The sequence below is a fragment of the Crocodylus siamensis genome, chromosome 8 (genome assembly GCF_052110815.1).
Source record: "Crocodylus siamensis isolate JL-2025a chromosome 8, ASM5211081v1, whole genome shotgun sequence".
NCBI classification, from domain to species: Eukaryota; Metazoa; Chordata; order Crocodylia; family Crocodylidae; genus Crocodylus; species Crocodylus siamensis.
The window spans coordinates 11294835-11320501 of record NC_143402.1 but is presented as its reverse complement, the minus strand read 5'-3'; the positions used below and the strand labels follow the sequence as shown (position 1 = coordinate 11320501).

The 25667-nt window shown below is 45.0% G+C and overlaps 1 long non-coding RNA gene across 1 annotated transcript in view; it reads right to left on the bottom strand.

The window, feature by feature from the left end:
- LOC149858091 (uncharacterized) overlaps positions 1 to 25667 on the bottom strand; it is a 293765-nt gene that overhangs the window by 120096 nt on the left and 148002 nt on the right. The window contains exon 6 of the long non-coding RNA XR_016443801.1: positions 4724 to 5083. This is a non-coding gene — a long non-coding RNA (uncharacterized LOC149858091). The remainder of the gene's footprint in view (positions 1 to 4723; positions 5084 to 25667) is intronic.

The window sequence follows — 25667 nt, the reverse complement described above, 5'->3', positions numbered from 1 at the left end:
TGGATGGAGAATAGGAAGAAAGGATGCAAGAAAGGTATTATCCCAAAAAGAAAATCTGTCAATAAAAGGCATAAAAACAAGTCAGAAGTTAACTACCCTAACAGAAAGGCAGGGCAACAATATTTTGCCTATAGCTTTCAACACAGAGCCAGCCACAATAAACAGGATAGCTGTCAGAGCAGCAGATTTGTCCATCAATAGTAATCATGTTTCCTACACACTTGCCTGTTAAAGAAATTCTGAACAGCTAAATTAACACATTTGTGAGAATGCACAAACAAGTTCTCAGTCAGTTAAGGCAGATCCCAAATTTCCCTTCAAATCAGAGACTAATTAGCAAAGCATAATGGTTAAGGAGGAGACCATTCAGTTATTTACCAAGCTTCTCAAATGTAGTCCAAGGCATTAAGGATGTCTAAAAGCAGCATTAGCCCAACAACAGACTTGCTTGCATTTCAAAGCTTATCAGAGGTACTTACTTCAGCAATACACAGGAGAACTTCCTGTTTATATTCTCCTGCTAGCCAATTAACACCTCATTAGCTTGCACACCTGTGATTTCAGTGGCTCCATCCTCAGAGCACTGCATGAAACATAACTCTGGGTCTATCTATGAAAGTGTCCCTCCTCAAGGTTGCTGGGTAAGAAACCTCCTTGCCTTCTGCTAACGATGAAAAGCCAGCAACCTATCCACTGACTGCTGATAATAAGATGAATCCTCTCTCTCCCCAGGGTCTTACACACAGCATCTCAGGGATTATTCATGTACTAACATGAATACTACTATTTTTTTTGGTTTGGTTTTTGCCTTTCCAAATCTCTCACAGGCCAGTTGCACCATCTGACAGGCTAATACTAATTTTGCCTGAGGGAGATGGAGGAGCTGTATTTCTCCAAGGTGCTCCCCAACACTTGCATACTTTTCGTATACACTAGTGTCATTTTCTGCTTGTATTTAAGATGGGTGGCTAGAAGATCAGATTGGTACTACTCCCAGAGCACTATAACCCATGATCCACTATTGCCACCCATACTTTTGACAAATGCAAATCTATCATGTAACTCAGCTGGCATTTTAATGATACCAGGTGCAGAGGAAGGAGAATATAGCACAGGCCCTCACTGAAGACTTTTTCTTCCATGGGACTGATTTGCAAAAAAAAAAACCAAAAAAAAAACCCCACTTTTCAACATCACCAAGTTTGGCCCAGTACTCTGAAAGACTCCAGGCACCTGATGCAATGGCACAAGCCTTTTCTTGTTACATGCATGAATAGCTTTACACCTGTGTCCAATTTTATCACAAATCAGCTACTCACCAATCATATTAATACACAGAGTTGCCACTGGTATGCAACCCTCCGATTTCAGCCTGCTGCAACAGATTTCTTACAGTTTCAGTGACCTTATTAACTAATCAGCGTGTCCCTGAGTCAGGGACTCACAAAACCTATGACAAGTTCTCTCACAAAGTTGACTTAACCCAATAACAAGGTTATACCACATTGGATATACAAAGAACACAGGACTGGTAGAGTCAAAACAGTATTTTGAATGCTGAAGAAATTACTAAGGGAAGAAGAAATAAGGATGTATATACTGATTTGGATATAAGGCACCTACTCCCACAAGAAGTTGTCACTACCTTCTCATAGTAACCTTTTCCCCAAGATCCGCAGAAGCCGGATTAGCTTTCGTTCCCCACTTCCAATTTTAAGCAGCTGTGCACTCAGATCTTAGTCTTTAAGCACAGCATCATAAATAACATGAGGCAAAGTGTTCCCATGATATTTCTTCCCTGGGAGTTAGCAGGAATCCTTTGAGAAAGCTTATTCTCAGTTTTGCAGGCCTAGAAGTCATCCGCTGCCTCTAATTGCCCTCCCCCAGCTCCCACCAGCAGAACAGAGCAAAATTCCAGAGATTTGTTCGCATTTCAAAAAACCACCTGGATGGAGATCAGAGGACCCAAAAAGAGGACATGTCCAGGAAAACCCAGATATATGGTAACCCTAACTCAATGTTGGGGGCTTATCAGTCTGTGCTACAACAGTAGGAGGGACTGATGCCAGTTCTTCTGCTTCATCCCAAGCTAGTGGCTCAGGGGTTAGGGGGTGTTGTTTGAAAGGCACAGGGTGAGTGATGAGCATCAATATATCAGCATCATAACCAGGGATCTGGGTTTTCCATTTCTCATGGGAAAACGGAGGAAAAAATGCAGATTTCCCCTATTACCCGAGGAAAAAATGTGGATTTCTCATTTTAAACAGAGGAACACGCAGATGTTGCAGTTCTGCGAAGAGCAATCTGAAGGCTGGCTGAGTTCCAGCCTGCAAGGGGCTGGGGAGAGCAGGAGGAAGGCGGTCAGGCAGAGAGTGCCATGTACAGGCAGCCGGGAGAGCAGCTACCGCAGGTAAGTCTGAGGGGTGAGGGGGCATTGAGACCCCCATAGAGAGGGAGAGAGTTGGGCAGGGCTGAAGCTGGAGCTGCTGCCCAGCCAGTGCATGGTGGCCAGGGCTGCAATGCATGGCTGCAAAGCCCCAGCAGGGTGCATGACAGGGCCACATGTGGCTTATTTGGGGGGCAGGCTAGCTCTCTGCCACTGCATGCACCTCTAGGAAGGTATGGGGGACCCGTGCCCCCCAGATCTGTGTGCAGGGTGGGTGCACGCTGCCTGCTGTGGACTTGGGCTCCCCACCCTGCTGCCCTCCCCTGAGGCCTCCTCAGCTGAGCAGATTGAGCTCTGGATACGGATGCTTCACAAACAACACTGTACACGATGAACATCTTGGACAGCACCTTGTGTGAATGCAGCATCCACAACCCGCACAGCACGTAATCAAAAGCTGCAAACTTTACAGATGCCCAGATGGGGTAGATGGAATCCGCACGCTGATCAGTCATACCGGGCCGTGAGTCATAGCTGACCGGGGGGAACAAGGGGTGGGGGGTTGGAAACAGGAGCTTCTTGCCAGTGACAGCCCCAGGGTGAGGGTGGCTGGCGCTCAGGCAGACCACACAAGCTCTGTCCTAGGCAAGCAGGATGCCACAATGTTTCATGGGACATCAGCAGGATGCAACCTGCCATGAGTTATGATGGGATCTGGTACAGATATCCGTGATGGCACTTTAATCTACAGGGCGGAAATCTGATACCACATCCATCCAGGGTTATTTAGAGCAGGGTCCCCCATTTTTACATCATCTATGGGCTCTGACCATCTGTAGAGAGCTTTCTTCTTGCCTACCACAGCAAAATACCGGACAGCAAAAAATGGACATTCCAGCAGCCGAGTCCTTACCACCAGGGACTGTCAAACCATGGCAAAGGTGGCGATGTCTCAACCACCTACATACCAGAGTCAGATATTCCAAAGAACTAATAGAGAAGTGGGGCTATACCACCGGTTCAGCCACTTGTGACTGCGGCACAGAGCCACAAACTATACAACGCCTGCTGCAATGCCTGCTGCTTGAAGGCACACTTACAATGGAAGATCTTGCCAAGTACAATAAATGAGCACAAGCATTTGTAACACAATGGTCAAATGTAGCGTAGAGACCTGAGAAGAGAAGACCGTGCAATAAGTATAACTCCTGTACCTGTACCAGTTCAGCCTCCCCCAGCAGCACAATGCTGCTTCTAGTGGATCTGCCGGAGAGCAAGCAGCTTGCTTAGGAGTATATTTTTGAGCTCCCTATCAAATATCTATGGAGTATGGGAGCTTTATGTAAAGCTATTTTGTACGTTTCTTTTTTATAAAAGATAAAATAATTTGGTGTTGAAGAGCCTCCGTCTTAAAACCTGCTCGCTAGATATGAAATTAATTTGATGTTATAGCCAACCATTTTGACAAACTGCAGGAAAAGACAAGCGTGAAAATTATAGTTATTTATATTCAGAATATATTCAGACAAATGGCAGACAAGTCTACACAACAGCCCAACGGCAAAATATCAGTGGCTCAGAGTGTGAAACAAATTAGCCTGGCATTTTTAATTAAAAAATTTTCTGCTTCCTAGAATGCACTGATTTTCTTTCCCCTCTTTTTTTTCCGCTGCAGATAGGATGAAGTGAGCACGCTTTAAGTACTTTTATATAATAAAACATTTATATGTTAAATATAAGAAAAAGTTAGTTTATCTTTATTGGCTTTCCCCTGACATATGTGCTGTAATTGAAGTTTTTCAAAAGTGATATATCCTACAATAATGCAGACAGTAGAAAAGAACAGTGTGTTGAGAGCAGCCTTCCACCTCAACGCTTGCTCTTTTTTTAAAGTGCATGAAATGTTCCAAATCATTCAAGCCAGGCTGTTATTTTCAGAGCGCATTATAAAGGTCTCTGCATCAAACAATGGTTGAAACTAGCCATAATCGGGGCGGGGGGGAAGGGAAGGGGTATTATTTTAGTGCTCAAGGTGTTATCAGGCACTCAAACTTTTCACCAATTTTTAAAGAATTTAGTTTTCTCCCTCGTGGCCGGGAGGAAAAAGGTAGATCCTATGAAATTAAACCCTCCAAGATGAAAAGCAAATAAAAAGTAAACAACATGTATTATTTTTAAAATCCCATTATATTCTAGGCCACTCTTCTGATTTTCCAGAGGTAAGATTTTTGAATACTGGAGCAGGCAATACTGCTGGGGGTGCTTCTGACTGCCTACAGACAAATAGTTAAGTCCCACTGAGATCTGACCGACATAAGCATGAAGGTTAGTATTTACCTGAAGTGGAGCTCAGGCAAAAAGATGGGTCTTCCACCCTCTTCCAAACACAAGTCAAGGTTGTGTTTACTTGTACCTCTGCAGGAGATGACGCGGGCCGGCCATTAAGGAAGTTCTCCTGCTTTTTGAGCGTAGGCCAAAAGGCGGATCAGAGAGTCGTTCAGTCCTGTGGTTGCCCTGTACCAAGACTATAAGCTTTGGTGCCAATTGGTGAACCACGCAATAAACTGAACACAGGTGTGACCGGCTTGCATTCACCTAACATAGCCAGGAGGTTGTCTGTCTTTCCCAATACCCGGTTGTGTTGTGTTGTGTTGTGTTTTGCTCTGGAGGACGGAGGAAGAGGAAGTATTCTTCATTCTGTTGAATAATGCAAATGAGAAACACTGAAAATTTTAATTGTCATCTAGTCACCATTCCCCTGTCACAAATTAGGCACAGAAAGACAAGCAATTATTTCCAAGTTTAGGAAAACACTCACCTGCTGTTTCTGTCCATTCTTGTTTGAATACAGGCCCCAGGGGACCTTATAAATTGAAGCTGCTTAGTTCACAATAATTGCCATGATACAAAATACTTTATTTTACAGCCCTGAAATGTTGAAGGGGGCAAAAAAAAAAGACAGCTCAGTAATTCGGGGCTGGGAAACTGGATTGCTCTTCAAAATGTGCAGCAACTTGTCTTGCAGAAGCCTCAGAAATGCACTGCTTGTCTGCCTACCTTATGGCAGCACCAGCCTAATCCCCATAGCTCTTTTTTTTTTATCCTTTAAAACAGGGATTGTTTTGTGCCATGACAATCACAGGTGTGATCCCCCACTTAGTCTGTGCATCTGGAATGAATTTTCTGATGATTTATAAGACAAACCATGAGGAATTAAAATTAACCCAAGTCTTTAAAAAATTAGCCTGTTTCCATCTTTTCCTTGTTTCAAATGATATTAACTGAATAATAAACTCTTCCAATTTTCCATAGAGTTATATAATTCATTAAAGTACTGCATAGGCATTGTACTTCAGATAGTCTGGGTTTAGTTAAGATGAGTTATTATTCACTGTTGTCACTAATTGTTATAACTCTATACACCACCAAGTTAATTCATTTGTTTGTGTTGGGGCAGGGGTATATAGCGGGGGTATGCACCCCAGCTGGTAGTTTAGCCTAATTATCATTGCTCTGTGAACGTTGCACACCAGCTGGGGCATCATAACCTCAACAGATGTTGGTGGGACTGGTGTCTTAGCTCTGCTTTGCACCAAGACAAAGCTGCTGAGAGAACTGAGGCATGGCCATAGTGGGAGTCATTAAAGCAGCAGTCCTCACTTTTTAGACTCAAGCCCTGGATAGATCCAAAGTACCTCTTGGAAAACACCAGCTCTTAGTCTTGACTTGTTTTTTGACTACAGAAAAATAATAGCGCAATCTCCTGTTGCAAAGAGCTCAGAAGGAGAGCGACAGGTCAGAAAGTTTGTAACACTCTGGATTCCTATTGAAAGCTTTGGATTTATCTTGTAAATTGTGTTTGCACATCTAGCAGCGCTAACATTTCTTAGAGCCCCAGCGCACCCTTGGAAGGATCTCAAGGCACCCCTGGGTGCCAAGGCACACTGGTTGAGAATCACTGTGTTAAAGCATTGATATATTAGGACAAGAGCACCCACACCTTCCTAACTTTCACTTACCGCTGGTCTCTGTAATGCAGCCCTCTGAAATAACAGATCATTATGAGCAAATTAGGGTTTAGATCCCCCCAGTACCTCTCTGTCCTGCTGTAGTAACGAACAACACTGATATACTCCGATGACTGCTCCATCACTTTTGGCTGACTTATGCTGTAGTCTACCAGTTAATCTTTCCTTATAAGTTCATCTTGTAAATGGTTTGAAATAGGTGGGATGACGTTTCTTCAAATCAGATAAAATAATCCCATCTCCTCATTTAGGGCCCTCTGGGATTTTTTAATAATTTTAAGAAACAAAGGTAATTCCAAAAAAAAAAAGTCTAAGGCCATACCTAGGTTCTGGGTACAAGTGTTCAACCGTAAGGCAAAGTAACGACACAGAAGCTGTAATTCTCCCCAAACTAAGCACTATTCATGGAGACAATGAGGGGAGGGCATGTGGAAAAACCCCTGCATGTCTCATGTTAAGCATTAGCTTATCTGATGTCACAAACACAACATGCCTTAATCGTGAAAGTATTATTATTGGATAAGACTGATACAACACTGCAGTAGTTCAGAGCATTTGACTGTATTTCAACACCTTCAAATACTGGAATTTCTTTTCATGTAACCTTAAATCTGAATGTCCGTAGCCCCTTAGTTTGGGAATAATATAAAAACCACTCATGTCTTTTTATCCTTAAGTGGTGCCCTAGGAACGCTGATTTCATTTTAACCTGGGTGTTTGCTTCAAAATACAACCAAAACCCATCGGCATCTATATTTAAAAACTTGTCTGAAGCAAGCCTGCTTTCCTGCTGGGGTTAGTTGGGTTGGCGGCTAGCATGTTTGACTATCTGGGGGGTTTTTTAACTGAACTAGGAGACTATTTCATTGTTTTCTGAGGCGTCATTTTATCTGACAGAAGAATTGAGCAAAGCTTTGTAAATGATTAGGAAACCAAATATCAGCCAGAATTTAATACTATCACAAGGTAAAATATTAAAGTGCCCCATATACTACAATGCTACATTGTCTGATTGTCTCCATATTACAAACAGCTTTTCTGCAAGTCCATGTAATTGCTCTCAGAGAAATTACTTGCATGTAAAACATGGTCATAATTCATTCTTTTTCTTTCATGCTTTACTGAAAATGTATGCCCCATTCAGTCAAACTACAACTCATAGGCGAGCCATTTTTCTAGCCTGCTATTTCCTATTATCACATCTTTATAAGACGTTTCCAGACCTTTATGGGTCTTTTCGAACAAGTTTCTATCTATTAGCTGCCAAGGTAGGTGTACTGTGATCATCACTATGCTTTGTGGGTACTATCCACTCTCTTTATTTTCACTCAGGATCATAAATCAATGGATCAGAATCAGAGCTGGCTAGCACAGAGAGGCAAGAAAAATCTTGCCATTAACAAAATTCTCCCCCTTCCCCCCCTGCCCCTAGTACAGTGTTTGATGGTGACATTAAGCTATATGTCTGTTTAAAGCAGGGGTGGGCAAAATGGCAGATCCAACCAGTGGCCGGACTCCATTTCCGAGCAGCCCCTGCCCGCATTGCTGTAGCTGGTTTCCGTGGAGACCCCAGCACTGGCGGGGCCATGACAGCCCCAGGCCAGAGTTTCTATGGAGGACAGCTGCTCCAGGGCCAGGCCTGGGATCTTGCAGCAGTGACAGCGTGGGCTGGAGCCAGGGCAGAGCTGCAATCCCTGCCCGGGGCATGTGGGCAGCAAATCGCAGTTGTGCCCACGCTGTCACCACCACAAGTTCCTGGCCCCGGAGCAGCTCCCTGCCCAGCCACGCACCTGGCCAGTGCTGCTGAGGCCAGTCTCCATGGAAAACATGGCCCCCTGCTGCCCACCCCAATTTAAAGCATCAGTCAGCAGAAAACACATTTGCCAACACTGAGCTCACCAATGCACCAACAGGAGGGAGTTAGATGGGCTGTGGCAGATCTTCCTTTATGCAGGGCACTGAAAAATATAGGGCTGGCTGTCATTGTATAATGATCTCCTTCACTACTTGACACATTATTATTCCTACCTATTTGTGTTATGTACCAGCTTATGGATACCTTAGCCCAAACTGGGCACAATTTTTCCTAGACCCTGCATGTAGTAAGAGATGTCTAAGGGTTTCACCCTGCACACTATAAGCAAAGCTACAGTGTCACAACCCCAGCTTGGATAAAGTTTTACTGGCACAAATGTGCTTTTACTGATAGAGGTTATTCCCATCCCAGTACAGGGCACCATCCTATTGCTATCACTGCATCCTCACCAAGGCCTACACTGGTATAACTACGCTGGGAGGGAAAACACAACATTTACCCATAACCTATACTCATGTCACTATGCACAGACCAGAACTAAGAAAAAGAGCTGAATTAAGAAGAAAAAGCCAAAAAAAGAGAAGTGTCCATCTCAATATTTAATAGCAGGGAAAAGGGGCTTGAGTCTTAGTCTTAGTCAAGTCGAGTTTAAGTGAGTTGACTAAGGTCACACAGACAGCCCACAGCACAGTAAAGAACACAGTGCCAAATCACCTTAGTCCCAGACCAGTGCCTTAAATGGAAGGATCACCTTCTGGATAAGCACTGAACATCCCTTCTTTCCTAGACACTTAATTCTTTCTTTTTGCTGGTTCAATTTCTCTCTAGTGACTGTATAGGAAATGGTTAATGATTCTCCTTGACATTCAGCGAACTAGATACAGTGGTTTTGTAGAAATCCAGCACTGCAAAGAATGGAGTTCTTTTCTTGCTGTTTGGTAAGGTCATATCACTCCCTAGCATCCTTCTGCTAACCCTGCAAAACGTTTGTGGCTGTTGTGCAATTGAATGCAAGCCTTTACGCTTAACCAAATTTTGCTTACACACAGTTTGTATTTGCCTGTGAGGCCTACATCCTGATCTGCATGCAAGACCAGTGGAACTACAAAACCCAGGTCCCTCTGTCACCTTCTCTCAGGAATCCAACTGTCAACCTCATTCAGGCTAGATGAAAACAAATCCTAATATATTCCTTCCAATGCCAATGCAGCATCTTTAAAGTGCATCACCTTTCTATCACACTTTGTTTCCCTTCACATTTAAGTGAAGTAGTGTCAGTAGAGCAATCTTTCAGCACTGAGACAGCTTTGCCTTATTCCATTCTCTTATGAAAAAAAAACAAGCCTAGCAAATTAGACAGGAGCGCAATTGCCAGGAGGAAAGTAATCAAAATGCTGCATTTGCCAAATAAACCATTACATCCTTAATCAAATGAAAACCACTTAAACAACAAATTCTAATGAAATCTACACTTTCCCTGTCCTATATCACATCATAACAAACAGAAACATCTTTATGACAGCAGCGATTCAGTTGCATCTATATTAGAGAATGAGAACAGGAAAGCGTATGCCAAGGCTGAAACTAAAAAGGTTGTGAGGTTCACTGCAGAACTTATCCAAGCTCTCCAAACAGCACTAGAAAGCTTGTGGAAATAGGGCATAACAACATAAGCGCCATACTGTATTAAACCAATCTACCTAACCTCTTATCCCCTCTCCAACGGTGGCACGTGGTAGATGCTTTAGAAGGAGTGTATATGCACAGGGCATATGTAGGCTAGGAATAAATGTTGCATTTGTCCTTGGGCAAGTTGTGCCTGCATTTGTCCTGGACTAGAAGTATCCTACGGTTGGTCTGTACCCATACCACCCTTCCAATTCATGTTCAGTGAATGGCCAAATGCACTGCCACTTTTCTGCCGTTGATTCAATGAAGCAATTTTGGGTAACTGTCCAAATGCACTTTGTAATGTCTCAGGATAAACTGTTAGTACTTCTTAACCAAGGAACCTTTTAGGATTTATTCTGGGAGAACGGGCATGGATGTTTGAATGATTGTACTTTGTCCCGAGATAAAATGGCTTACCCCAGGACTAATGCAACATCTGTTTGTAGCCCTAGTGTAATCCATCCCCTTGTCACGTCCTCCTTGGCATTAGCCAATGTTGGTTTAGGGATGGCAGAGGATACATCCCTGACTGTTTTGTTTAATGGTTCTATCTTCTATCAATTTGTTTAGTCCTTTTTTTAACCTGGCTATACTCTCTGCCTCTGCAACCTCCCATGGCAATGAGTGCCACAAGCAAATTATGTGGTATGTAAAACAACTGCTTCCTTTTGCTTATTTTGAACCTGTCTCCTGAGACTCATTAGGCATTGCGGTGTCTCTTGGATCCAGATGGGCTGCAAATGGTATTCTAGGTATTATGTAGAGCTGAGCCCAAGTGGCAAATACCTATTTAAAATATGGACTACATCAGAAAGTGGATGTGTTCAAATTGTTGCTTTTAGTTTATGTCAATTTGTACATTAACACTTCAGCTTCCAGCCTCAAGAGACATGATATGGAAAAATAGGTAATGTGATTGCATGGGAAAATAGGAGTGAAGGAAAGTAGGCACGTAAAGCTAAATTGTTCAGTGTTCTGAAACATATAAGTTTAGGCTGGAAATATTTGGGAAAGCTTCTTCAGAACCATATATCATAGTAAAGCTGTCAGGAGAGGGAAGGTGTAATAATATTTTAAGATAGATGGGAAGTGATGGTGTCTTTTGATTTTGACAAGCACTATAAAATGTGGTCATACTACTTTAAAAATGGCCTGAGGCAGACTCTCCACACACATAAGTGACAGCTGTAAAAATATAAAGGAGCAAAAAGTCACAGTTTGATTAATCTGCAATCCTTTTGATCTTCCTATTTTACATCCAGATTTTCAGACAACTCTTGGGTGGTTTTTATTTATCTTGTGTCTTAGTGAAACCAAATCATTTTTCAGTCACCCAGGCAGCACTGCGTTGCATGAAGACGATGACTGATTCAGCAAGAGTTGCACGGCCATTCAACATTTGTCCATACTATCTGCATCTTCATAAGCACATCTCTTCCCAGCTCATTAGTTCCTATTCAGCAGTGTCCAGTCATTTTGCTTTGCAAGCTGTATAACAATTAGCATATCAGAAGTAGAAGAGACTGCTAGATCTCAGGAACAGGCAAGAGAGTGTGAAATGTGGACAGTGGACCTTTCAAATGAATACAAGGCCCAGATCCTAATATGCCTCGTTAGTCCTCTAAATCCACCACTGAAGCATCACTGACATTTTCAAATTTGCCACTGAACTGCCATTTAAGCCCATAGGCACCTAAGTCTCTTAGACACTTATGTCGCCACCACCTGGTATCTGCAAAGGCATCTCATTAATGTGTCTCACAGTTATTGAACTGCTGGAACCTGGGCTTAAGCCAACACCCCAGCGGCACCTAAGAGGACTTCTCAAACAGGGCAGGTGAACATCCAGTTTGTCTGTGTGGCTCATCCTGAAGACATGCTCAGAGCATACATACCTGTCAGCCCCTGAAGCAGCCACCGTTACATACAGGGGTGATGGCTAGAAAATGGTATGTAGAGGTTTGTTTTTGGGATCTGGCTTGTAGGTAAAGTAGATATGCATTAGAAAAATGGTTTAGGGCAATGGCAAGGGGTAAGTGATTTCTAAAAACCTGTTTGTGACAAAGTATCTTCAAGGCCCACTGTGTCTGACACAGGCAAGCAGCAAGCAGACACACAGGCTGGGAAATTGAAATCATGTACCACTGTGTTCCATAACATGAGATAAGGTGGCACGAGATCACAGTGCCCAGCTGCAAAGCCCTTGGGATTTCCGGTTTTGGGGGACAGACTAAATTAGGACAACACCGGAAAGAACTAAATTAGGACGTGTGCATGTGATGGGTTTGTGAGACAAGGTGTCACAGGGCGGGGACCCAGGAGCGGCCATGATCTCTCCCGGTGCCCCCTACCATACCAAGTTGTCTGTCAAGCACCCTCATTCTCACCCACCACGACTTTGATGGTATCTGTATTCTAAGGGAGGCTGCCTTCTTCTCCCCCTGGACACGGTGCTCTTATTTATCCTGGTCCCTGTTCTGTGTAGAGTGATTTGGTGCACCCAGCCCTACGGGCTATGCGTGGCTCCTACCACCCCTTATACCATGCCCCAAGCCTCTCAGGTGTACCGAACGTTATTGGATCAACTTACTATTGCCCGCGCCCTTGCAGATGTCCTCCGGGCCTGCCTCTCTCCAAGCCCGCACCCTCTCCGGGGCCTCTCTGTACGCTCACCCTCTCCAGGCTTCTCTCTGGGCTCGCGCCTTCTCCGGGGCTCCTCTGTATGCTTGCGCCCTCTCTGGGGCTTCTCCCAGTACTCTCACCCTCTCTAGGGTCTTATTCCTGCACGCCTTCGCTGGGCTTCTATTCTTGCGTGCCCCCTTTGGGCTATTCGCCTATGCACCCTCACGGGCACTCCCTAGCTTCTCCCGTGGCTGCTGCCCACCCTGGGCCTTTTCCCTGCGGTCTGTGTACGATCGCCCTCCCTGGGGTTTTTCCCCACACAGCACTGCCCCACTGGGGCCTGTCTCCGCGATCACATCGCCTGCACTGGGGCCTGTTTCGCGGCTCCCGCAACTGAGGTTCAGGTGGCCGTAGCCGTGCCTGGCCTCCAGACCCCCTTCTCGGGTCCTACGCCCCGCTGGGGCTTCCCACAATTGGGCTCAGGCAGCCTCGGCCTTACCTGGCCCTTCAGTCCACTGAACCCCCTTCTCAGGGTTGGGGTCAGTACATCCCCTAACTACTGTGCCCTCTCTGGCACCAGGAACCCCCACACTACTGGGGAGCTCCTATGAGGCCTCCTCCAACTCCTACAGCCTCACCCAGTCCTCCGGTGTATTTACAAACAACGAACAAACAGAATGACACGAGCCAACCGGCTATAACTCAAACAAAGCCTCCTGGCTCAAATGCGACCCCAAACCATCTGGTAGCTTATCATCTCAAAATCCCTACCAGGGTTTCCTTCACCCAGCCTCCTCACTCGGGAGCTGATTCAGGCCCTCAGCTTCTATAGGCTGCCATGCTTCAACAGAGCTCTTACTCCATCAGCTGCCAGAGGAGAACTGACCCTGGTCTCAGCCTAGCTTGTTTATATACACCAGGCCCTGCCCCCGCCTGGTCAGCTGACCCCTGTGGTTGCCCCGGCAACCAACACCTGTCCTTCTATAGGAGCAAGCACTTCAGCACCCTGTGACACGAGGAAATATGCTAGCAGGACAGAACGTGGATGGTATGACTACCACTGAGACACCAATCAATGATGTCCAAAAATGAAGTCATCAGAGGAGAGAAAGAATCCAAAAGGAGAGATTTTAGAGCAGGAAAAGATCCCCAGGAAGGGAACCTGAGCCCACCATGGACAGAGGGCACACCACCAGACCTATTACCCACTCCACTGGGGCAGGGGTGGGCTTTGGCCTCCAACCTCCAGGCTGTCGACATCTGACATTCAAGAGAGAACCGCAGAGTTAAGCTCGCGTATTAGCCAGATGTCCCTTGTCTCTGTGAACGCTGGGACTGGTAGATATAAGAACTGCTTGCATTATTCTTATCTGCTATTACTCTGTATCAATACAATTTGCTTGTTATCCAATGGAGAGGTCATGGTAGGCCTGAGGGGTTTTAAGTCCTCCCCAAACAAGGTGTCTGGCTCCAGTGCCAACAGGGGGAGCAAACCACACAACTCTAGAGCGCCAACTCTACAGTGTGATGGCCCTTATATATTAAAGGGACAGTAAAAATTGTGCAAGGAAGTAAGAGGTACCCGATTCATTTGTTGTCACACCTGCATTAGGCATCTAATACTTTTAGCCTCTTTTGGGAAGCCTAGTCTCAAAAGATTCTTCTTTGTAACACAAGGTTTCATCCTTTTTTTTTCATATAGTAAATGAAAATATACAAGGACATAGATAATGAAATAAAGTATGGAGCTGCTCCCTAGAATGACAGATACCTTATCATTAGAGAACTTATTCACCGTCTAATTGCTATGGTAAGTTTTAATTAAGAACTCAAAATAGGGACAGATAAACTGCATACAGATTAACTGTGAACCCTGAAGAGCCTCTTGCTTATTGTAGTGGACTGATACTGCTTATGCGCTCAGCAAAAATGGACTTCAACTTCTTGTAAGCTACCACACGGATCTATGTAACATTTTTAAATGCTGCCAAACAGTGCTTCAAGGGAAGTGATAGAAGACACTTTAGCTACACTTCCAAACAGCCTCTGAAAAAAATATCTTAATATTAGGAGGACGTTGTGATGATTAAATCCTTCGTTTCTAAGAAAGTGTGAACTTTCGGGGGGGCTTCCACACATGCTGCTATATTAAACCAGGAACAGTAGGTCTCCTCTCTTTCACAACCCATCCTGCTTTATCCCTCCACATTATTGCAGGTACTCACCCATTTAACCTCTCACATTCAGTAGCTGACTCTATAAGGGCCAGAGGGGACCTCTAGATTCACATACTGTTGGCTTCAAAATAAGATAATGCCACATTCCTAACAAGCCAAGAGGACCGGCACAGTGTGGGACTCCTACCAGAGGAGACAAAAATTCAACCCGCTAGAATTTCACCTAGAGTTTCGTCACTGAATTATGAGAGGAAGTTTTTGGAAAACAACTTGAATTTCCCCAGAGAGTTTTAGTTTAGCTTTTGTGAACAGTTGCAATCAGATATTTTTGCTTCCTGGAGCGGGACAGATAATTAAATCCAAATCAATAAAAAAAGGCTCATTTACTCCAAGATAGCTTGCAAATTCTGCCTTCCCAATATGTGGCCCTTCCCCCTTCCAGTTTCTTTCCCCTACTTACAATTTGTAGTCCTTAATTAAATATGGAATAAACGCAAGCTTAAAAGAATCAAAATGCATCTTGTCTTGGCATTTTTTTCAAGGTGTTCTAAATTCATAAATGAATTGACTAAAAACCTGTAACAGAAGTTCCTAAATCTTCTGCTGGTTAATGTAGTCTACTCTAACCAGTGCAGCACTAGCTGCTATCTACAGCATTTCCATTTCAAAGGTTTTTTCAAGGTCCTTCCCAGATGAAGGGGATGAAAAGAAGACAAGATGCTTGACTCCACACATGAGAAAGAAGCATAGGGTTGCAAGAATATGCAGGATGACATGGGAAAATGATGCTCACAGACCTTGTTGAGATTAAAAATAAGATATTCATGAACTGGCTCATATATTGCCTCCAGGCGTGGGTCCAGGGGGGAGCAGTAGTGTAGACACATTGCCCCTACCTCTGCTGATCCCAGCACGGAGAGACACCCAGCTGGGCAGGGCACTGGGCTCTGCAGGACTCAGCAGCAGGGACATGCAGGTTCCTCCTTTCACTGCCTGCCCCCTGCCTACCTGCCCAGTGTCTCCAGGTGCCCTGGCGGCACCAGCTACACCTTACCCCCACCCCCCAATTAGTTTGAAGGGTGGGGTGCCACACACCCCCTTTAATAAATCCTGCATCTGCCCATGGTTGCATCTAATGTGTAAATGGAAGGAAGAAATATTTACTTTTTACTTTATTTTCTGTTTCTCTTCGGTGCAGCTTCCCCATGTTTACTGTTGCACAAAAAATAAGCTTAATGAAAAGGACTGTTTAGCCAAAATCCAACTTGTGATTGGCATTCTTTCCTTTTCCATCCAAACAAGACATTTAGTTTAATCAAATGACTTTTGAAACAAGGTTTTCTTTTGAAATAGGCTGGCTTAGGAAAACAGGACAATGAATGACTATTCAGGTTTTTGTTTCCATAGTCTTTCATCTTTTTGTGTTTTGCTCCTTTTTACCATGTGTGTGAAGTACAAACTTGAAAGGATTTTTATGATGTGGTGGCCTATACAATAAACTTGTGAATTAAACTTGACTGCACTTTCATTAAGGCAGTAATTTTTTACAGTAATAAGGATGATTGAGTGATGCTAGTAAGTGTCAATAGCGCATTAATGATTGGTGATACTTTTTTATTTGGAAGTGACCTAGCTTTTGCATGATCAGACATATTCAAGGTCACGTGTAGTACTAAGAAGTTCCCTTCCCAACCTTCCAGCTGTGGTTCCACTATCTAAATTAGAGAAGAGGCAGAAAGGTAGAGAAATGCTCACAGTTTTGAGGAATTATTTTGTTCACCTGCCAAAAAAGAAAGGTGAAATCTTGAGGTTTGAAAAACAGGCCTCGTATCTAGGCCACAATGGAGCCGGCAGGAAAATAAGTCTTCTGATTTATAAGTATTTTCACAGAATAGAAATAAAACTTTGGAACATGCGTATGCAAAAAATGAGGGCAAGATACCCCAGAATCTCCATTGGCACGCTGGCCCAAGCACTCGGCTAGGACGTGGAAGACCTAAGTCCAAGGCCCTGACCAAAACCTGGGCAGAGCAGGAACTCTAAATCCCCCACATCACCGGTGAGTTTTCTTGCTATCAACCTAAGCCAGCGGATCTCAACACGCAGGCAGCACGTGGCCCAATCGCATGCTGCTGTGGCCCGTGTGACATCCTGTTAAATGGACACACAGGAAATAAGTTGTGTGCGTGCAGCCCACATAACACATTGAGAGTTGCAAGCATGGCCCAATATGGCAAATAGGTTGAGAACCACTGACCTAAGCCATTAAAAGGTCTCTCTGTCTCTGTAGAAAGTCCATCCTGGACCTGGAGCTAAGAAACCCCCACAATCACAATTTATCCAGAGGCATCACTGGGAAGTCCTGTGCAGCGGCACATAAGATAGTGCTGTAGCCAGGCTGCCAGCAGCCAGGGCAGCCAGGCCAACACGGAGAATTGTTATTTCTGAGCCTCCCTTCCTTAAGTCAGTGCCTGGGAATGGCGCCCCACTAGACTGGTGCCCCAGTAATGCTTCTGTTTTCATTGAAACAGATGGGCTCTGCAAAACATTTATGTTTCAACAGAAAGGGATTTTCAACTGGAAAAAAAAGAAAAGGTTTCTTTAAATTTGTTTCTGTCAGCTGTGTCACAGTGTAAAGGCCATGCCAATTTTACACAAGGATTGTGCCATGAATTCAGTATTAAGGTGCTATAACGTACAGTTCATGCATTCACAGTGGTGTGAATTTTTACATCAAATGCCATGAAGAATTTTATTACTTCCCTTTAAGTCTATTGACATGGAGGCTGGCCTGTAGGAGCCTTTAATCCCTAGAGCACATCAATATTGCCATTTTTCCCTTGTAGTGTCCCTGTAAATTTTAATGTAAAAAATGAACATTAGAATAGTATTTTCTTGCTCTTCTCACTCTACCATCAGTTACCAGATGAGGCTATAGCTTTCTGATTAACTGCATCAAAATGGATTGGCCGGTGCATGCCAAAGAACCTACTACTGCTAAAATTGCTATAATAGCCCTTGTAGTACTAGCCTGTGCTTTTGTCACTGAGGGTGCCCAGTTCAATCCCTGCTGACCACTCAGAGATGTCACAGAATTAAGGCTGTAATATTATCTTAGTTTGTATAAACAGGCCAAGATTTTCCAACGGTCTCTCAAAATTTGATATATCTGTGTTACTATAGCACCTAGGCCTCCCAGTCTTAGAACCCCATTGTGCTAGACTCTGAACAGACAAGACATAAAGACAGTCTTTCCCCCAAAAGCTTACAGTCTAAAACAAGCTGATCTTCCTTATTTAGCAAAACACCTAGAGGCAAAATGGAGTGAATGGATCAAGGACAGATTTTTAACTGCTAACTTTGTATTTCCTGGATGTAGAAACACATTTCTCCAGTTATTTTCATATGTCATTTTTTTTAAGTGGTCATATTTTTGCCTATCCATTTTTTTTCTAGTGGCTATCATGGTTTTTTCCTTGCTAAAATAAACTTTATTCAATTTAGTTTAATAAAACAGAATCACTAATCAGATTATCCCAAATGAATCACTAACTTCTTTCTAAATATGAAAGACAGGGCACTGGTTTTGTGACATGGTATAGCACTGTGCAGAACGTTAGTTTTAGCGAACAGGCACATACTGACAGTGAAATGTGCTGCATGTGAATCACTTTGGACCACTTAAATAGAACTGAAATGATACATAGGTACTATGCAGACTCTCTTCTTCTGGAGAGAAGAAATTTGAATTCAGCCATAAAACTTGCTTTGGGTATGCTGGTTGTAGCTGTGTTGGTCTAAGAACACAGGCAAAGTTCTTTGGGTAAATGTGATATCTTTTATTAGACCAACTAAATAGTTGGAAAAGTTGTACTTTGCAAGCTTTTGGGTACAAACACTCTTCTTCAGGCAGAGGGAGAGTCTACAGTTGTATTGTGCTCTCCTGGATGGGATAAAAGGTCAGTGAAATGCAGATGCTTGAGAGTGCATTGCGGGGGTGAGAGACAATAGGTGAGGGGGAGGAGGGGGAACGGTGACCTGATGATGGACTGTAGTGATAAATTGTAGAGAGGGGCCTGGGGTCATTAGATGGCTACCAGCTGCCCGCTGGCAGGGGGACGAGGCTAGGGAGAAGAGCAGTCCAACAAACTCCTGGGAGACTGCTGGAGCACACCTGCCTTCTGGCCTGGGCCAGTGCAGGCAGACTCCAAGCCCACCCCACCCAGTGCCCGTTGGGTTCAATGGCACTCTAACTATGGGACTTTTGTGTAAAGCTCCTGGAGTCAGAGTGCCTCCCCGACAGGCTGCCCAAACTTCTGCTCGTATCCTGAGTGGCAGCTTGCAGCAACTTGGACCTCGCTCAGCATTGGATTGGTTCTGACCAACTACCCTGATCTCTGGCTCCTGCCCCATATTATTAGCTCCCCACTCACACATTACTGTTCATATATTCCTTTCCTTTGAGTAAATTTTACTTCACCTGTACATTCTAGCACAATAGCAGAGAGCTAGCCCACCCCAGCCAGTGGAAAAGGCACAGTCCAGCTCACACAGTCTGTGGCAGTACTGAATTGCATTCAGAGCTAGAAAAACCTGGGTATCTGCAAACTGCAGCAATAAAGAAACATTTATGAATTTGGAGGTTACCAGCTGACAACCTGACCCAAAGCCCAGTGGGGGTTTTCCACTTGCTTCTCTAAGCTTTGGAGGAATCTCTGGAAAAGGTGATGGTAACCAAAGAGGTCCTTCCACCAGGCACAGCAAGACATATGTAACTTCCATCAACCTCAATGGGAAACACTTAGTTCCTAAAGCAGAAAAATTGAATATTGGCAGTGTCTTGTATCCGTGACAGTGGCCTGGAATTGAATCTCTCAATGAGCATAAAGAAAGCTTTTGTAATCCCAATGAGATGGTCAGTCTATCTAGTACCATGACAGGTCCCTGAGAATAGGGGAAAGAAAACCAAACTAGGCAATAAAGACAGGTAAATGTATTCTCCCCTAGCTGAGGAACTGGCTGCCATAGGATAGAGAGGAATTATTCATTGGTTGTTCTTGAACATATCTTCAGAGACAGCAGGTGGTCTGCCTTTCCCCATCAGCATAAATCCCAGAACCACTCTGGCACTGGTCAGATGCTATTATTGTACAAGAAGATGTAATTTTTGTCATCACGGGACAGAATCTAGTCTTGAATGCACTAGTGCATTCACTCACAGATTAATCAATGAGACTCTTTGGAGCAGACACAAGGGTCAGGACTAGTTGGAGGATATTTAACATTACACCTAAACATCTTGTGCTCCATAAGGGTTTGAAATATTAATTTTAATCCAGAGAAAACAAAATCAAAGGAATATAGCCAAATAAGGTCACAAGGCAAAGAAGCAGTAAGAATTCAAAGGCACTTTTTCCCGGAAGGTTTGGCAAAAATAGCTGAAATGTGCTTGAAATATAACTTGAGTTCATTTTATTTTTCATTCTGCAGTGTTTAATATCTGGAGTTAATGTCTAACACTGCCATTAAGGCAGATGCCATGGAGATAGGAGCTACCACTAATAGAAGATCATTTGAGTATTGTCTAATCCACCAGGCTACTAGCAACTTGTTGATATTTTTATATTAATTTGTTTTTTGCTTGGTGTCAAGGTTCTCAGATGAGTACAAGCTCTTATTACTTTATACTTTAATAACACATTACATTTTCAAAGGCTACTGAAAAGCTAGAGTTCATATAAAAAGTAGCTGCCTGCTTACTTACTAGAGTCATGAGAATCATTACACTAATTCTCCCAAGTCTCTCCTCTGTCTTAAAATTCTTTTCCATATGTCATTCAAGAAAATAATTTTGATCTTTAAAAAGTTTTGTATTGTTTCATCCTGTCCCTGGGGATTGGAATGGATTTAATTTGTCCTTAAACCAAGGAAGAATCTATTTGGGATTGATATTAGTCCTAATATAATATACTTTATTTTGTATATTTAAATATGTTCAGACATAATCTTAAGGCAGAAGGGACCCTCATCTAGTGTGACCCTCTATGTTAAATAGGTTATAGAATTACATCCAATTAACTCTTGCACCGAGTCCAAAAAATAGAGTCCGAGTAAAGTGCATCTTCCAGAAAGTCATAGCATCTTGATCAAGAAATAACAAATGCATCATTTCCCTTGCCGGTTTTTTTCCAATGGTTTTTCACCCTTACTGTTAAAACTGCCCAACCTATTTCTAATTCATATTTGTCCGACTTTAATGTCCAAACATTGGTTCTTATAATAAATACAATATTTTTTTCTGGGAACAAACATGCGCAACAGGGACCTCGTTGAGTTGTAGTAAAATTGTGTCTAAATCACCAGAAATTAAAAAGCCATTGCTCAACTTTGACAGAATTTCAGTGACCTTTCTCTATTTGTCCAGCTATCAGAAATCATTGCAGCTTTGCTGCTGAGCTATCCAGGTGATGCCAGTTTTATTATTATGCAAGACTGGGTGCCCAACACTCTGTGTTGTCAAAGGCAATTCTACATGGATTCTGATTAGATTATTATGTGATGACCTACTGGGTCTCCTGCATTTAAATGAACCTCAACCAAAAACCAAAAGGTAAGATTTGGGAGGCTCGATGTGCTGTCTAGGTGTGTTCATTTATTCATTATTCTGAGTTTTGAAATGGTTGTTTCGCTACCACAGAGCAAGCTGCATTGAACACCAGAGGTGGTAAATGGGACTTTGCACAATCAGGTTCGTGTCCAAAACAACTCTGGCCAATTTTTATTTGCTTTTTGACCAGTCCTAATTGGGGTATACATTTACCAGAATCCAGGCTACTTATTTTTTGTGAGTTGCAGACTTTTCTTTTCTTCTGAGTTAAACCAGTTCTTCCCAGTAAAGAAAACCTTGTCAGTTCTACACCCTGAAAAGCTGTGGTGCTCCAGAGAGACAGCTAGAGTTCCCTACTGGCTGCTAGCACATAATCCGCAATTGGAATGGCATTTATGCTTCTCTTTAAGTAATGTTCTTCTTTCCTTTGATTTTGTCCACATTGTTTTCCCTCGTTTCTTTCACCCACACTTTTTCGTTGCAGTTCAGTGTTAGTTCTAACAAAGAACCATATGTAATATAACAAACGCAACTACACATGGAAACAGAATACCCAATAATCGCAATCCTTTTAGTCCCTACTTGCTGAATTTACTTGCTTAGAAGAAACACATACAAGTTATTGATTCATAAAGCTAAAGAAGGCAGGCCATCAACAGGACCGGTAAAGAGTTAATAATTGTGCATTAGGCTGAAGCAACACAACCTGGGCTTTTTATTAATAGTGGTTTTATAGGCCTTAGGTCTGCTTCTGATACCAATGTCCACATCATTAATGAAGATGTTGAATGGTATTGGCCCAAGGACAGAGTCTTGAGGGACCCCACTGGTCATAGCGCACCACAATGATTGACTTCCATCAGCCAGCACCCTCTGGGTCCTACCACAGAGCCAGCACATCGTGGCGAGGCCGAGGCCACAGTTAGCCAGTTTGCTAAGAGGTGATCATGGGATACCATATCGAAGGCTTTTTTAACATCAAGATATATGACATCAATCTCTTCTCCCATGTCCAGGTGATAGGTCACCTGGTTATAAAAGAAATTAAGATTGGTCAAGCAAGGCCTACCTGCAACAAACCTGTGCTGGCTGTCCCTCAGGATGTTGCCACTGGCCAGTCTGTTAAGAATGGCCTCTTCGATAATCTTTTCCAAGACCTTCCTCAGGATAGAGGTCAGGCTGTTGGGTCTATAGTTTGCCGGATCCACTTTCCTCCCTTTCTTGAAGATTGGCACCACATTGGCCTTCTTCCAGTCTTCGGGCACTACACCAGAGCGCCAGGAGCTCTCGAAGATCCGGGCCAGGGGCTCAGCTATGATGCCTGCCAGCTCCTTGAGTACCCTGGGGTGTAAATTGTCAGGACGGCTGACTTGAAGGTATCCAGACTGTGGCGAAGCGGGTTTCACTCAGGCTAGCCATTGCTAGCCTCCCACCTGCCTCTGGACATGCTGCCCGCCTGACTCGCCTGTCACACCCTGTTGGAAAATTAATGAGTTGTTAAATAAGGCAGGAGGCTGCCCATTTTTCTATGCACCCTGATATTAGGGGGGCACCCGCAGCTCCGTACCACCCTGACATTGCGGCCCAAGCCTCACAGATGGCATCCAGATGTTATCAGTCACATCATAGGGGGAAGATGAGGGCGGAGGAGACAATGAACTACCAGGCCCAGCAACAGCCAGCGAGCCCAGACCAATGGTCAAAAGGGAGAAACAGGTAAGTGATGGGGGACGGGGCATTGCTGAGACTAGGGGGTCAGTGGGCACAACCTTTGGAGGCCTCAATTGCCTCTACACGAATGCTCGAAGTATGGGGAAGAAGCAGGAGGAACTTGCCCTCCTCCTAGCTGTCACCAGCCCTGACATAGTAGGGATCACAGAAACGTGGTGGGACTCATCGCATGACTGGGCGGTGAGTGTCAAGGGCTATAGGCTATACAGGAGGGACAGGATAGGAAGGAAAGGTGGAGGAGTAGCACTCTACATCAAGGAGGAATATACTTCCTCGTTAATTAGCAAGGGGGTAGAGGGGGGGCACTCTGAGGTGCTCTGGGTTAGAGTAAAAGGCAGTCCAGGGGAGAGAGACTTAACGGTGGGAGTCTACTATAGACCTCCCAACCAGGGAGAAGAGCTCGACCAGGAATTCTTAGGTCAGCTCACAGAGGCAGTGAGGGCTAAGGATGTGGTCATCATGGGGGACCTGAACTTCCCAGACATCTGCTGGGAGGAGCAGTCAGCCAAGTCTGATCGCTCACGTCGGTTCTTAGCCAGACTGCAGGACCTCCATCTAACCCAGGAGGTGCACAGTCCCACCAGGGGAGACGCCTTGTTGGACCTGGTGCTGGCCACGGGTGATGACCTGGTGAGGGGGCTGCGGGTGATGGGCCACGTGGGAGACAGTGATCGTCGCTTGCTGGAATTCACCATCCAGCGTAAGGTGGCAAAGGGCTGCAGCAAGGCAACAGCCCTAGACTTTAGGAGGGCTGACTTCAACAAGCTAAGGAGGATCGTTGGGGAAGCGCTGAGGATCCAGAGGGGAAGGGAATCAGATGTCGAAGGGGAGTGGTTGCTCCTTAAGGAGACGATCCTCCATGCCCAAAGGGAGGTAATCCCAACAAGGGTCAAAGGGAGCAGGAGGGCACATAAACCCCCATGGCTCACTAAGAGCATCCGGGAATGTCTCCTTGCTAAAAGGGAGGCATACACCCAATGGAGAGATGGGGTCATCACCAAGAAGGACTATGTTACAGTCGCCCGAGGATGTAGGGGGGCAGTCAGGAGGGCCAAGGCAGAGATGGAGATAGGACTAGCTTCCCGGATTGGGGACAATAAGAAGTCCTTCTTCAAATACATAGGGGGTAAAAAGAGGGTCCCGGGTAATGTGGGGCCCCTGCAGGACACGATGGGCAACTTAGTCATCACGCCAGATGACAAAGCTAACATATTTAACGATTTCTTTGCCTCTGTCTTCCTAAGTAGGGACCAGTTCAGCCACCTCCCTGCTGGGCCCCCCTCAGGCCCCGGGAGAGACACGCCTGGGCCAGGGGTTAGCGAGGAGCTAGTTAGGGTACTTCTGGAGAGGCTGGATGTGTTCAAGTCCGCTGGTCCGGACGATCTTCACCCTAGGGTTCTACAGGAACTGGCCGAGGTCATTGCGGGACCCCTGGCGCGGCTCTATGAGCACTCGTGGTGCTCTGGTGAGGTGCCGGAGGACTGGAAGAGGGCCAATGTGGTCCCTATTTTAAAAAAGGGAAAAAAAGAGGACCCGGGAAATTACAGGCCAGTTAGTCTTACCTCAATCCCGGGTAAGCTCTTTGAAAAAATTATCCTGGCACACATCCAGGAGGGCCTTGCGGCGGAATGCATGCTCAGGGGCAACCAACATGGGTTCATCAGTGGCAGGTCTTGTCAGACCAACCTGGTGGCCTTTTACGATCAGGTCACCAAATCATTAGACGCAGGGGTTGCTGTGGATGTAGTCTTTCTGGACTTCCGGAAGGCTTTCGACACTGTCTCTCACCCTGTCCTCATCAAAAAGCTGGGAGACTGTGGTGTCGATGCCCACACGGTCAAATGGGTCGCCAACTGGTTGGAGGGCCGCACCCAGAGGGTGGTGGTGGATGGGTTCTTCTCGACCTGGAAGGACGTGGGCAGTGGGGTTCCGCAGGGCTCGGTCCTCGGGCCCGCACTGTTCAACATCTTCATCAGTGACTTGGATGACGGGGTAGAAAGCACCCTGTTCAAGTTTGCTGATGACACTAAGATGTGGGGGGATGTGGGTGCACTAGAAGGGTGCAATAGGCTACAAGCTGACCTTGACAGGTTGCAACGGTGGGCGGATGAGAATAGGATGGGGTTTAACACTGATAAGTGCAAGGTGTTGCACATGGGGAGGAAGAACCGGCACCACACTTACAGGTTGGGGAACTCCCCTCTTGCCAGCACGGAGACGGAAAAGGATCTTGGAGTCGTCATTGACTCCACGATGAACATGGGCCGGCAGTGTGGGGAGGCAGTCAAGAAGGCCAACCGTACCCTGTCATGCATCCACAGATGCATCTCGAGCAGGTCCAGGGAGGTGATCCTCCCCCTCTATGCGGCACTGGTCAGGCCGCAGCTGGAGTACTCCGTCCAGTTCTGGGCGCCACACTTCAAGAGGGACGTGGACGATATGGAAAGAGTTCAGAGGAGGGCCACTCGTATGATCAGGGGTCAGCAGGGCAGGCCTTATGAGGAGAGGCTACGGGACCTGAACCTGTTTAGCCTCCACAAGAGAAGGTTAAGGGGGGACCTTGTGGCCTGCTACAAACTGGTCAGGGGGGATCAGCGGGTATTGGGGGAGTCCCTGTTCCCCCGTGCGC